The 12,926-nt window shown below is 41.9% G+C and overlaps 1 pseudogene; it reads left to right on the top strand.

Annotated features, from left to right (window-relative positions):
* Positions 1-6,943: 6,943 nt before the first annotated feature.
* Positions 6,944-11,272, top strand: LOC100845354 (annotated as a pseudogene).
* The last annotated feature ends 1,654 nt before the right edge of the window (positions 11,273-12,926 follow it).

Below are 12,926 nucleotides of genomic sequence, written 5' to 3'. Positions count from 1 at the left end.
GATTTGGTGCATGTATCATGTCCATCATTGACCATTTTGTTGCAGTCGAAAGCTCAAGTGGGAAAATTTATGAACCGTAAATTTGGATTGCAATATAAGATATGGATTCTCGAGCTCTTATTAATGAAGACATACGGCTACAAATTACAAAATACTCCGTATGAAATAAGAAGATGTGCACTGTGCGAAAATATGTTCAACTGCAAACTTATGTGAGCAATATATCAGTTTCATCTATTCATCATGCACAAGAATTTTTGTGCGGAGTGTTTAAATCTATTTCACCTCCAAATGTATGTTGTCCGGCCGATTACCCCCTTAAACTTCGGATACTAAAAATCAAATAAATCACCCCTCTTGAATGGTTTTAGCACTGACATGTCAGATTTTGGGTGGTTATAGAGATGATTAGAATTAGAATTTGTTGAATCCTTTTTAAGCGGACGACATAGCGAGTTCAAACTCCGGCGAAAGAACACGGAACACCGGCAAGGCTCAGGGTTCGCGCTATGTTGGGAGCGAGCAGCATGAACCAAGGGAAGTCGACGCTCAGTTGCTCTCAAGGCTTGGGGGAAGTGTCGACAACAAAAATAGAACGATGTGAAACCTCGGGAGGCGGTGAGAAGGCGCAGGGCTCGCTGCCAAAGAAGATCGAACATGGCAATGAGCGACCGGAGGGCGGAGGCAAGTGTCAGACGGATTTTTGTACCAGAATTTTTATATAACTTAGCGATGTGTTACCTATGACGTGTGGGTCCCACTGATACTAAATAGCTAAAAAGGCAGTGTATATTTAATATGGGACTCCTTTTGTAGAGTTCATCACGCAGATTACAGAAGCAAACGGATTCTAATTTAAATACAATTCTCAAGCAGAATGAGCTCCACGAAGATTGAGCGATGAACGTGTACAAGAAGACTAGCAAAGTTCATGGCCGCATGCAGCCTTTGCATAATCGATGGCAGAAGCTATGCATTTGTTTTGCTTACACGTACGTAAATTTCAAAGGCCCAGCCTATCTATTGCTATCTATTAAATTGGAATCGGTGATGATGGTGGGCGCCGGTCGGTCAACTTCGTTAAAATTACAACCAATATGTCACTGCCTCTTATTTTATTTTCCTTCAGTTTTTTTCACGATTTCTCCTACTCCGTCTTACTAATAGATATACAAACCCACGTCCGTAGCAACGCATGTCCGGGTTCTTTTGCTAGTATATTATAACTTTTGTACCAGAATTTTTATATAACTTTTGGGTTTTCCTCCCGCCGATCGTCAGCGCTGAATCAGGATTGGTTTGAACATAGACGTTTTCTGCCGAGAGACCATCCTAACTGATCCAACAACCAGATCGATCGGCCGAACGGCGCGGGGCGTACCTCTCCAGCGCCTATAAAAGGCCACGGCCGCGGAGGCTTTTGGGGGAGGTCGGAGAGAGGAAGAAAATGAAGACGCACACGAAGCTCCGGCGCACGTCCGTGCAGCCGAGGGACAAAGCCCAACAAAAATCAATCTACCGATACATCTCCATAAATAATATCAAGCGAGAGAGACAATTGGTGCCCGAAGATATTAACATGTTAATCTTGCTTCTTATGGAGAAACTAATCCCTGGTGCAAGCATGATCGATCATCATCACAAATCAATCCGACAATTGGGTTGACACTCGAGATTGTGTTATCAAAATATGCGCAGTTTCCTCCATCGAAGTGAGGTAAAAAATATGATCTCCCGATGTCATGGAACTGGCCACAAATGATACAAACAGCCCAGGACTTCTACTCCTATAAGGATAGTTGACTGCGGCTTTGCACAAACAATGACGAACGTATGCGGCCAAGCCTAATACGAAGAAGTCAATATAAAAAATATTAATCTTGACTCTCATGAGGAGGCATCATTAATTCATCAAAAAGCAACAAGCATATCCGTCCAAGCCGTGTACAGCATCACCCAAATTAATCTTGCCCTCACGGGAAGGTGAGATTGATTCATGAAAGACGACGAGCATTGCGGCCAAGCCGTACGCGACAAGCAAAGATTACACCAATCTTGCCCCTTGCAAGGAGGCGAGATCAATTTATAAACCAATATCAAATCAATTTATAAACCCATTCGATACCTTGGCGTCCCGATTCACTACCGGAAGCTGAAAAATTCTGAATGAAAGGGTGCAGAGGAGTGGCTCGAGAAGAGACTTGCGAGTTGGAAAGAAAAACACTTAAACATGGGAGGAAGACTTGTTCTTATCAATTCCGTACTTAGTAGTATGGTTATTTTTATGATGTCATTCTTTGAGATTCCACGTGGAGTTCTTAAGAGGCTTGATTATTTTCGGTCCAGATTTTTCTGGCAGAATGATAGTCAACAAAAGAAATATAGAATCGCAAAATGGAGCATTTTGTGCAGGCCAAAAGACCAAGTGGGTCTAGGTATTCAGAATCTTGATGCTAAAAATACTGCTCTCCTTAGCAAATGGTTGTTCAAACTTTTATCGGAGGACGGTATATGGCAGGACCTGATACGGAATAAATACATCGGTTCACATGCGTTGTCTCAGGTGACGTGGAAACCAAGGAATTCTCACTTTTGGGGAGGTATGATGAGAGCCAAGCGGTATTTTTTCCGTTTTGGATCATTCTCCATCAAGGATGGCTCTCAAGTGAGATTTTGAGAAGATTCTTGGCTCGGTGGTCATCCCCTTCGAGACCAATACCCTTCCTTATTTCTCATTGTTCGTAACAAACACGATACTTTGGCATAGGTTCTCGTTTCCTTCCCACCAAATGTGTCCTTCAGACGTAACCTTGTCGGACCTAAATTGGTGGATTGGACCGACCTCCTGACTCGCCTTACTACCGTGAACCTATCTCCTGGCCGTGATGAGTTCCGATGGAATCTTCACCACAGCGGTTTATTTTCGGTCAAATCAATTTACCAGGCATTGGTCCATGCTGATACACCGATATCTAACAAACGGTTATGGAGATTAAAGGTTCCTCTAAAAATTAAAATTTTCCTTTGATTTTTGCGGCGGGGGGTCACTCTTACTAAAGACAACATGTTAAAGCGGAACTGGAAGGGTAGTCAAAAATGTTGTTTTTGCACTGAGGATGAGACCATTACACACATTTTTTTCCGGTGTCATGTCTCTCGATCTGTGTGGTCAATTGTCCAAATAGCTTCTGATCTTTATTCTTCCCGTGATGCCACTCACATGTTTGGCTGCAGCTTTATGTTGGGCAATATGGCAATATAGAAATGATAGTGTTTTTAATAGAAAGAATTTAACTTCTCCATTGCAGGTTTTGTATTCTTGCACGCACTGGCTCCGTACTTGGTCTATACTCCTCAAGCCGGCGGACCGTCAACTGGCTTTGATGGCGTGCAACCAGCTGGAGCAAGTTGTCAGGGACATTTTTATCCACCATGGGTGGCAGTCTAGTCTCCGCCTTGGGTCTGCTCGTAATATTTCTTTCATTGTAATAAGGTTGTTGGTACTTTTTGGCTGTGTGCGTTTCGGCGCAGAGGCCGGGGGTGTGATACTCTGAGTTTGTATCGATTGATATGACATTGAGATCAATAATAGCTTCCATTTTCGAAAGAAAAAAATGATATGATTACCAAATTAATTTTGCCCCTCACGAGGTGGTAGATTAATTAAATCATTGGCAAGCATCGTCCAACGCAATATGGTTTTTATACATCGACACCATGGTTGTTGAGGAGACAAAGGCCACAAAATATTATCATGTCTAGTGCCGACAAGGCTAGACAAAATTATGACCATTGCCAATATGCCAGCTCACAGTATATCGACATGTCTAATCCATAGGATCGGACACTCCGTTGCTGGGTACCGACGAGGCAAAAACAACATACATATGTACGAACTCGATGAAGTCGAGGTGGATACACGACTGGGCACCGACGAGGCGAAAGTCATCCCCTCGACAACATATCCTATTGGAAATACGAACATGCCGATATATGCACGTGACCGGGTATAGGCAAAACAAGGCCGGCCACCCGCACCATATTTATAAAATCTTATGTATCTCGAGCAATCCAAAATTATACGACGGCCATCAACGCAGCTTAATCGGAGGTATTCTGCAGGCTTGACCCCACTGACGATTCTACTGGCTAGGCTTCGATAGGCTCTAGCCTACCCTCTGCTTTGAACAATCATCTATTGTGCATGTGCGGGTGTGGCATCTTGATCCATGATTTTGTATTAGCGATTTCAATCAAGGGCAGGAGAAAACCCAAAGGTTTTGCTGGGTCAACCACAGCAGCCTAGCTAGGCCTTGCGGTACATGATATGGCCCATTTGAGCAGCTTTATCCTTGCAGCGTAGAATAAAACCCACATACTGTGGGTGATTTTGCTTGGCAATGGCAGATTATATTGTGAGCTTTGCATTGATTATGTATTTCTAATGCTAAAACTATGACTATTTGTCAGTCGAATTATGCATGAATTAATTATGGAAGAAACTGCTAAATACTTTGTTGCACAAAAAATTATTTTCGGTTTTAGAAGACGAAAATGGTTTTATTACTAGTATCTCTGGACAATCTCTATGCGTGATTTCTTCTTAATTTTGTAAACTTGATTTTTTTTAAAGAATTTTGCTATTTTCCTGTACCCTAGTTATGGATAACATTTTTCCTGCTAAATTTAGCTTATGGATTTTGTTGTTTAAGCCTATCCTCTATTTTCATCCTAGAATCGCCACCGGTTAACCCTACAGATGTAATTAACCGGCAGCTTGCAAACGCGCTGAGAATCAGCGGACTACATGCAATTTTCTAGTCAGATACTCCTTAAGCATAGTCGCAGAAAGCAAAATAGCCAAACTCCTACGGGAGCATGCATCATGTACTTTGTATTCAATACAATGATCAATAAAAATACAGGGTTCCCGTATACTGTGTGTTTTTGTCATTTATTTGTTTTGTTTTCGTCAAACAGCAAGGAAGATCCCCATGATGGTTATTCTTGGTGCTTTCTTGTCTAGTCCTTAAATGCGGATGCTTCTCTCGACATGGCAGAGCTCACTGACATGGTGGCTAGGCTTAAGGAGAGCTCGAGCTACAGTGGAGCAAAGCAACACATGGTGGAAGCGCTCCAGAGAGCTCCGGTCATCAATGAGAGCATAATGCACACCAAGGAACTCTACAAAATTGAATCCCACTAAATACAATAAACTTAGCAAATCCATCTCAGCGTTCACGTCAGCGTTTTTTTCATCTTCTAATTTTCTAATTTCCCTGGCCTGTGGTGAAGCCACGTCATCCTTTATTCAAAGCTCTGCCCGTGCGGCCGGACGAACTCCCTCGATTCCTCCTGCGTCTAGCGAACTCCCTGCATTCCATCAGCTAGCACCAGCACGTGGGCTTCTAAAACCATTTAGCCCAACTAGCACCAGGACCCAATTCAGAAGTGAAAGAAAAAACAGCCCGGTTTTGATTGCTGCATCGATGGCATAACAGCCCAGTTAAAGTATTGTCGACTCATCTTCCCCGTTAACGAATTCTAAAAAAAAAAAATCTTCCCCATAAACGTTGCTAAAAAAAATTCTTCCCCGTTAACGCATCGACTCATCTTCCCCGTTAACGCTGCCAAGATCTTCTCCGCCGTCGCGTCCCACCACCATCCATGTACATGAAAAGCCTTCAAGTATTGCAAAATTCATAGCCTTCTATTATCCTGCCATCGTCACAAACTCAGAGTTATTAATCCTACTATTTCCCCAAGTGAGCTCTTCCTATTCCGAAGCTGGAAGGAACGTAGGAGTTACCGATGGAGACCCTTCAAGAATAGTAAAATCTCATGAGCCCTTGGAGATTCATCCCCTTCCTCTTCTTTCAATGTTATTGGACTTTTAGATGCCTAAAAGTATTGCGCCCACAACATTCCGGCCAACATTCTGGATGGGCCGTGTTGTGGTTCCAGACTGATGCGTATGCGCTAGATGTCATCAGACCCTTACTTCACATCGGACTACAACTCCACGTTCATCCGTCAGGATGGAGCGGTCTAGCATCGTAGAGTTGCTTCGGTTGATTATATAGTTTGTTGATTCCGATTTCTAACCTTTGTTTTCTTCATTATAAAGAAGGCATAAGCATCTGATGCGACTTTTGTAGACAAGGTACAACTTGCTTGATACAACTATCTCTTTTTGTTCTATTTTGAGTTTATTACTGCTTACATTGCAATTTTAAAAGCTAAATTGGTAGAGTATTATTCAGGCTGCTGTCTTTGGATGTTCAGACCATACATATCATATTTCTGGTGCGCTTTGCCTCTTCCATCTTATGGCCATATTCTTATTCTTTTGGTGCTTAATACGTCGCTCTACCCAAATTTGAATATTCCATGAAGATTAAAAAAATGCCTCTTTTGAAGTTACTGCAAGCCGATCTTATTGCAGAGGTGACGCTAGGAATGTCACATTAGTGCTAGATGTTGCCTTAAGTTGGTATAAAAATATATTCAGTCAACATATAAAATATCTATATCAATTTCTATGCATGTATTGGATCCTTTGATGTCTGATTTGTTTGCTTCCCCTTTATCTAATTAAACATTTCTTCAAATATATAAAAGATTTAAAAGCAAAATTTCTGCCGCAACGCGCGGGGTATCATCTAGTTAGATTGATTATGGGTCAATGAAAGATCATAATTTACACGACAAAATAATAATGCACTTTCATAATATTGTTTCTCATATAAATCATTAAAAATACTAATCGGTCAACACAGGGGCATGAACGTACACTCAAATTCTATCCATACCTAATCGGCTATTCATAGAAGACACTCATGGACAAAAACGACGACCCATACCTTATCCATTCGGATCTAGTATCCATGGCGACCTGGCACCCTTTTTTTTATATATACTCCGTAGATCATTTTTTTTAGACCATATTCATTTGGAGGTGAGAATTGAACAAATTCGGCCCAGTAAGCCAGTTAGGCCCATCCCATAACCCACACGCGTCGTCGTCAAGTCCAAGAAGAAGAACCCTAGCTACCCCTCTCAGTCTCCCACCTCGCATCCGGCATCATCCTCCCATCGCCTCCGCCTCCTCGTCTCCGGTCATCGTCCCCGGCGCATCTCCCTCCTCCCTAGTCGCACCATGAATTCTGACCGGGAGCAGAAGCCGCCGCCGCAGAGCAGGAGGAATCCTCCAAGGAGGGAGGGGATCAGTACTGCGGGAGGAGGAGGAGCGAGACAGGGCAAAGTGAGGAGAGGATGGTTTCTCTGTCGACGTGGTTCCGCTACGCCGCCCACAAGTTCGAGTACTCCATCTCCCTCTCATGGAAGGTTCGTCACGTTCCCTTCCTCCTACCTACCTCCCCCTTCCAACCTCGCTCTCTTGATCCACGCATGTTATACTTACTACCCATGGATTGGGAGCTGATTAAGTTCATCCAAGAACCAAATCCTAGGAAAGATGAAACCTCAGTCAAATGAATTACATCACATATGATTGTTTCTTTCCCTGCTTGCTATTAACCGAATCATGGACATCATGTTGTTAGACCAGATTGTGGTTGGTTCTTCACTTTGTTTCATATGTTGCTTCCTGTGTATATATCGATGCAGAAGTACAATGTTGGGCAGATCAATAGCACCGAGTTAACTGATGCTATATGGAAAAGCTTCTTCCAAGGCAAGCTCACGTTTGCGCATTGGACCAAAGGTGGTGAAGCCATGGCCCCCGTTGTGTCGCTACCGGAGGAACCGTCCTCGTCAGAAGGCTCGCTGCTTTGACCCCAAAGTAATTGCTTGTTTTCTTTTTCCAATCAATAGCATGCTTAAGATTTATATTTCTGTCCAATGAATTGGTGTAGCCTAGTTCCATAATTGAATCACAGGAAATGGTTCGAGTGAATATAGATCGAATCACTGTTTCGCTGGTTACTCCTGTAATTTTTCTCAAAACAAAACTTCTTTCACCTCTTAGCCCTTGCCAAATTCTCTAATCTAAACTGTACTTTAAGAAGTGTATACTGAAATTGTTTCGCCTCCACAGTCATGTGTCCGCACCCGTACCTTCCATATAAGTATTTATATGTCGGCGCATTGAATCAACTACAACTACTAATGCAATAGTCAATTGAAATTATTTATATCATTTGCTGCCGGGTCTACTGCAAACAAATAGAGGACTTTGGAGCTTCTACAGTACCCCAAAACTAATTTGGACCGTCCATTTTTTAGATCAAACGGCTCAGATTAGTAGATACTCTCTAATACTCCAATTTAGAGTCGTGGAGTACTTGGATGGAGTATTCAGACACAGGGGCAAAATCGTAAACCACAGTGGAAGAAACATAAAATCCTGGCCCTTCTCCCTCGTTCCCCGTCGATGCGAAGACAGGGATTTCCGCCGCCACCACCGCCGCATTTTGCCAGTTCCCCGTCCCCCTTCTCCCCGTTCCCCGTCAAAAGACGAGGGTTTTCCGCCGCTGCCGCAGACCACCTCATTCAAGCTGGGAGGAGGCGGCCGCGCGGGCTGGGTGGACCGTGGACGGCGGCGGAGTGCTGTGAGGAGGGAGGAGTGCGGCGGCGTGCTGCGAGAAGTACGTCGAGGTCGGCGGCGCGGGCTGGGAGGAGGCGGCGGCCCAGGCTGGCTGGACGGCAGCGGCATGCTGTTAGGAGGGAGGAATGCGGCGGCGGCGCAGGCTGGGTGGAGTACCGCGGCTGCGTGCTGGAGGAGGGAGAGGGGAGCGGCGACGCGAACTGAGTCGAGGGCGCCGGTGCGGAGGGAGGGGGCGGAGGGCAGCTGCGCTCTGTGCCTCTGTGACGAGGAGGCGGCGTCGCTCTGCGTTTAGGGAGGAGATTGTTCGGGAAGGAAAACTGAGCCAAACTTTACTTTTTACTAATGCTAAAATGTGAGGAGTCAGATATGCCCTTCCCTAATACTCCCGGGTTGAGTATTAGGTACGGGAGAGAAACCATTTTGTCTTCGTTTAGCATTTTGGTGCCTTTTTATAATCACTTCTATGTAGAGACATCTTAGAAAAAATAATTTACTAGATTTAGCAAAAATACTCTTATCTTAACTAACTATGTTGCAGTTCTACATGGCCCTTAGCTGCGTTACTAATTGGGTTTTCTACCTAGAGCACTCTTAGAAAAAGGTCCAGCCAAGATAAAGAAAACTCTGATGTGAATTGAAAATCTGAGCACAACTCAAACATACTTCTCATATTTAGGCTGAAAATTATCTGTGAAAGTTACTATTTTCTGAACTTCTATGTTGCTATTTGCAGACACGTTAACCTCTTTTTTAGACCAGAACGAGAAACAGTTTACTAGAGTGTGTGAACATACTCTTGTCTTAAATATGTTGCAGTTTTACATGGCCTATAGCTGCTGTACTAATTGGGTTTTCTACCTAGAGAACTCTTAAAAAAGGGTCCAGCCAAGATGAAGAAAATGCAATATGAATTAAAATCCAAGCACAACTCTAAAACGTAATTCTGAAGTTTAGGCCGAAAATTACTATTTTTTACATGTTGAGGTACTAAATCCATCAATAAACCTCGGCTCACAAATAGTTGAGCAGCAACACATGTGGTGAATTTATTCAGCACATGGAGTTTGAATCAGGATAATGGGTGATCTGGATGATGCTTTACACTACTTATTCATTGGAGATAAAAAGGATTAGGGCCAGAGTTAGATTTAGACTTGGCCTTGGACTATGCATGCACAATATTTGGCTCCATTTCTACACGTAGTCCTAAGTTTTCTTAATCTGTAAACTATCTGAATAACCAATTGAATAGTAGAACTCCATACCTAGATCCTGTGGAGAACTGATAAGTGATAACTGATTTTTCTTCCTACTAATCCTGCTCACATACGATTAACTGACAACCGACAAGATATCATAATTGTGTGCAACTACAATTAAAGCTTTTACCTGTAATATTTGTCAGCTGTTATTTTGAGATATCATGTGCTACCTTCACTTTTCTTGTTATGTATCATGATACCCTGTTCTTTGATACTCCGTTCTTTCATCTTCTAAATTATGATTATCAACCTCATTGTTATTTGTTTAGATGCAGTGTGAGCAGACCATTTTACCATCTCTTTTTTGTTTTGATCTTGTTTTCTGTTTGGGAGTGCTAGTTTTCAAAATGTGTTGATTGTACTAAGTCCAGTTATTTTCCAAATTTATATTGCGATGTGACATTTGTTGCACTGTCTGACACCTGATAACTCCTTTTACATCAAGTCATGGATCTCATAGGGTAAGCATTGCTATGCATGTGTATTAAGTTTGACACCATCTATTGGTTGAAACCCTACCCTAATAGAAATAATTCATGAGAACATCTATTCGATCAGTTTCTAGCCTTTAATGACATCTTCATGTATTGGCATCTTTTATGCATCAAATTGTCTCAACAGACAAGTGTTGGGGACATCGTCTTGTTGAAGGATCCAGAGAAATCTGATGATTTAATTGTTCGATGACTGGCTGCCTTGGAAGGCTATGAGATTGTCTCTACTGACGAGAAGGACGAGCCCTTTGTACTTGACAAGGATCAATGCTGGGTCCTGGCTGAGAACCAAGTACTAAAGGCAAAGGTATTAGTGTCTCTCGGTGAATTGAGTATATTCGATTTGAGCAAAGGCCTGCTCACAAGTTTGTGATTGTTTTGGTGGCAGGAAGCTAGGGATAGCCGCTTATTTGGGCCTGTTCCTATGACTGATATAGTTGGCAGAGTTATATACTCTTTGAGAACAGCCGTTGATCATGGCCCAGTGGACAACAGGTAGGAGCTTCCTCACTTCAGTTGTTAATTTCATCGCTGAATCAGATCCTGTATACATACTTTAGACATGAGCTGAAATGTTTCTTCCTACTGTTTCTGCGACAGCCATATAGCCATGAGCCAGGATTCACCGGTTTTGGCGGTAGAGCTCGATGTGGAAGAGCTGGCGAAGAACAATAAGATGTAGATAATGACGGCCTGTGGTGTATCATTTCCCTCGTGCGGGTTCTGTTATTTGAAATTAGTTGCTTCGAGCAGAACGTCCATCTGAGTTCACTTATCATCTGGAGAAGTCAATAATATTTCACCACAACAAAGAAGCATATACATTTGCTGAATTTTGATCTTCCCCATGTTTCTGTTGTTCTTTTTGCATTTGTGCTTTCTTCGTTGTTCACTTATCATTTGGTGTCAAGTCAACAATATTTTATCATCGAAGTTCTATGTTTCTACTCTTTGTTCTTAGGGTACAAAATAGGCAAAAGTCCAGATTCACCCTTTCTACTAGGTCACGTCAAATCTGGACATGCGCTACCTAGTAGTTACAATAATTAAGTTTCCATCCTTTGCTTTGACGGTTCCCAACTCGCAAATAATCATACGAAGCATATTTCAAACCATAATCCTTTTTAACCGAAAACAGAAAAAAAAGGTAAATGAATCTTGAAAGAATGCAATACTTGCACTTTGAATAGTTTTATGGCTCCATCCGAGTTATTCCACAAATCACATACAATTTATGGCAGCTAAATAACCTTCATTGGGATCATAAATATTGGGGTTCTAACAGCTCGTAGGCCAAACTATATTACTTTTTTAATCAGAAATAATGCAATCTGTGAGAAAAAACAAAAACTACTATCCCTCTTCCTTCTCTAGCCCTTCTCAAGGCTGCCAATTGCTTCACCTGTCAAAAGAAGCAGAACAACAGAGAAACACAAAAACTTTCATGGTTAATAAAAGAGTAAGCCATAACCGATTTTTTTTTTCTGATTTGTAACGCCGCCTCACTAAATGAAAATATCATTGACCGTATTCAAAATTATTTATGATAAAAGCATTTCGGTCATAAAAGCAAAACCAAATAGGCAACAAAAGTTGCTCTCTGGACTCAGTTCTGCAGTAGACAAAAAAAGAGACATATTCCTACAAACTCAGGTGCTGCTTTGAGCTTTCTTAAATAATAACTTAGTAAACATCAATGAATCAACATTTGTAAAAGTATGAAATGTAGCAAAGAAAAGCAACTAAATCTGGGAGGCGCCACCAACAGCTATACGTGTTTACCTTCCCCTAAAATGCAATCAACAATACTAGTTTGTTTTCTACTCTTCCCGATGCTATGCCCATTCATTCGAGTGCACTATATGACTACGTTTCATTACTGATGCAGCTAGTTTTGTTGTTCAATTCAAAATGGAAATTGTACCTATGTAGAAATCAAAATAGAGAGCACAAACAATTGAACAGATTATTGTTGCAAAAGAAGTGAGAAGGCAGTAAACATGATGCTTCCAAGGAAAAAGGCATCGTATGCAGACCAGCTGCTGTATGTTCCACTAACACTTGGCTTCCATAAAATATCGTGCACATCAAATGTTGAGAAATAGTAATGCATACTTGAGAATATTCTGGACCACTCTGGATAATTGGAGAGTGTTGGGAATTGGTTATGCATATTTGAGAAGATTATAAAATAGTTTGGATTATTAGAAGAGAAGATATTTACAAGGAGCCATCTAGTGTCATGAGAGAGGATATGAATATTCTAGAAGGCTTGAGAGATTACTTGAAGAGCGTTGCAATTTACCATGGCAGGACCTAGTTAGGATAAGTTTCAAGAATAAGTGAGAATTCTCTAGAATTAGGATATATGTAGAGTATTCTAGAGAATTGTAGTGGGATGTACCACATGGTCTTGTACAAGTATAAATAGGAGTGCTCCCCACCTCATAGGTGTACCACAATCATCACAAGTAGTGCATCACCACACCAAGTAGAGAAGTGAGCTACCATGATAGGGCTGTGTGTAGGGTAGCCATTAAAGAGAGTGTTCTACCAACATTGAAATATTGAATAAAGTGTTGAGTTCTCACAAGTTTGATA

This window comes from Brachypodium distachyon, chromosome 5 (assembly GCF_000005505.3).
Source record: "Brachypodium distachyon strain Bd21 chromosome 5, Brachypodium_distachyon_v3.0, whole genome shotgun sequence".
In the NCBI taxonomy this organism is placed as follows: Eukaryota; Viridiplantae; Streptophyta; class Magnoliopsida; order Poales; family Poaceae; genus Brachypodium; species Brachypodium distachyon.
Note: the sequence above shows the minus strand (reverse complement) of the source record. Positions and strands in the feature narration are given on the sequence as shown.